The sequence below is a fragment of the Nematolebias whitei genome, unplaced genomic scaffold (assembly GCF_014905685.2).
Source record: "Nematolebias whitei isolate Nwh7 unplaced genomic scaffold, NemWhi1 Nwh_scaf_4695, whole genome shotgun sequence".
Taxonomy (NCBI): Eukaryota; Metazoa; Chordata; class Actinopteri; order Cyprinodontiformes; family Rivulidae; genus Nematolebias; species Nematolebias whitei.
In genome coordinates this window covers 1,738-4,414 of record NW_023623240.1, presented here as the reverse complement: position 1 = coordinate 4,414, position 2,677 = coordinate 1,738, and the positions used below count along the sequence as shown (strand labels likewise).

Here is a 2,677-nt window from a genome sequence, read left to right as displayed (position 1 = left end):
ATATATAATTTGATGTAACTGCTTTTAAAATAACAGGTTCATATTACACTGTATGCACAAAGCAGTGCATGCTGCATCCAAAAGTTAGGATAGACTAAAAGTTTGTTTGCGTAAAGAAAAAAATCTGATGCACAACCGAGGGGACAATGGAAAAACTTAAAAACCTTATCTAGTTGAGCTCTTACAAAGAATGTATCCCATTTTACCTCTACCCTTTAACCTGGCACAACGCTAGTGAGGTTGCCCCTTTTCTCTGATTCCCTGTTTTGACATGGAGAATGAAGCACAGGCCATTTCTCATTGGATCAGGGTCTACATGATAGCAGTTTATTACACATCTGGATCAGTTTTTACTGAGCACATCCAACTCCTGTAAATAGAAAACATTTAAAAAGTCAAAACTGTTAAACTCATGCAACAGAGTTTCTAAAACCTAAATTATTTCACCTACTCCAACATAACTTTTATGGGAGTGATTCTCTCCTACATCTGAGCATCTTGCCAAATTAATCGAGTCATTTTTAATTCTATAAAATGCTCCCTTAGCATCAGAAAAAAAAAATTCATGGGGGTGGGGAAATCATAATCTGTAGATTAACTTTGGTACATAATATTGCTTTACTCCACCTTTTACACACATATTTTTATGATGAACGAATTACATCAGAGATCATTTGTAACCCTGTTCTTATTTTCAGTAATGAAAGGCGTGTTGACAGGTGGTCTAGCAGGTATTCCTATTGTTTACAGGCCCGGTGATCTATAGGGAGTAGAAGCAGGTGGAGGAGAGCCTGGTGAAGTGGATGTACTGTATGTTCTGGAGAGAAAACAAATGAAAATCAGTTGCAACAAGACACAAATTGTGTGTGGATAAATGGGAACAGTGTAGATGAAAGGAGTAAATGTGGTGAAGGTGGATATGTTTACTGTAAGTACCTGAGATCTAATATCCAAAACAATTGCGTAGAGTGTCGGGAGAACACTGTTCTCCAGACAGTTCCTTGGGCTGGTACCGGACTCGGCAGACATTTTTACATGGAGCTTGTGTACTTGGTGATGGAATTGGTGCGCTCAGACATGGCATGCTTAGCCAGCTTCCCAGACAGCAGGAGGTGCACTGCGGTCTGGATCTCCCTGGAGGTGATGGTGGAGTGATTGTTGTAGTGAGCCAGGCGGGAGGACTTAGAGGTGATGTTGTCAAAGATGTTGACAAATGAGTTCATGATGCTCATGGCCTTCGAGAAGATGCCAGTATCGGGGTGTACCTGATTCAGCACCTTGTACACGTAGATGACAAAGCTCTCCATCCTGGTCTTTCACTTCTTCTTGCCTCCTTTGCCGATCATCTTGGTCACGGCTTTCTTGGAGCCCTTCTTGGGAGCAGACTTGGCAGTTTCAGGCATCCTGCGTGGTTCTGGACTCATAATCCAATGATTCTGGGACAGGGAATGGCTACACAGGGGCCGCTGTGGTGCAGCGGTAGGGCAGCTGACTTGGAACCAGAAAGTCATGGGCTCAATTCCCCGCCATGCATTGGTGTAGTCTACATTTTTGTAGTGGGCATACTGTGCTTAAAAACAGAAGTACACCATTTAGTAAAACGTAATCGTCAATTTATTTTGATTTTTAAGCATATTGAACATTTCAAAATGTCTTTGATGCTTATATTTGAATAAATGTACAACTAACTTTGTACAACAGTTGGCTTTGTCTTAAAACCATGTTATAGAATTTACAAAACAGTATCAAAGCAAAACATGTTCAAGTATTAAGTAGTATTTACAGAAGTATTAATTATACAAAAAACAGGTTGAACCAACTCAGTGTGTCTATAAAATGTTCCAAATGCACTGACAATGACACATGCCCAATGATATGTCACACATCATTGGGCACCTTTAAGTGGGGATACTGAAATTCCAAAGCTTTTCTAGTAGGTATAGTTCGTATACCCACATTTCACAGATATTACACCACTGCCGCCATGTCCACATGTTTTAATGTCCCTAAGCAAGATACCCTGCTCCATGGGTGCTTACATAGCTGCCCACTGTTCCACCTGGGTGTACCTCACATGTGGTGGGTTAAATGCAGATAACTAATTTCATCATTGTATAGAAACATAACAATGATGACAACACATATCCATAATTAAATAAATAAATACATAAATATGATGTTAGGCTGATTGGTAACTAAATTGTCCCTACGTGTGAGTGAGAGTGAATGGTTGTTTATCTCTATAGTGTCCCTGTGATTAACTGGAGACCTGTCTAGGGTGTACCCTGCCTCTCACACAGTGATTGCTGGACATGGGCACCAGTGACCCCCATGACCCGAAAAGGAAGAAACGGGTAAAGATAATGGATGGATTCATGGATGATGTTCATTGGGGAGTAACCAAAATGGACAGGATTAGAAAAGAGTACATGATAGGGACAGCTCAAGTAGAGCAGTTTGGAAACAAAGGTAAAGAGGCTGGGATGATTTGGACATATGATGAGGAGGGACAGTGGATGAACTGGACTAAGGATGTTGAATTATGTGCTGTTGTAACCTCTAAGGAAGGAGACAGCAGATGAAGGAGAGGAAGAAGAAAAAGCCACACAAAAACTCTTGTAATATTGTTGCTAATGTGTCCCTGAGCGTTTCATCAGCTCTGAAACTGTCTTTTTGT

General features: G+C 40.7%; 1 pseudogene; it reads right to left on the bottom strand.

Moving 5' to 3' along the window:
- Positions 1-760: 760 nt before the first annotated feature.
- On the bottom strand, positions 761-1,403 carry LOC119429653 (annotated as a pseudogene).
- Between the last annotated feature and the right edge of the window lie 1,274 nt (positions 1,404-2,677).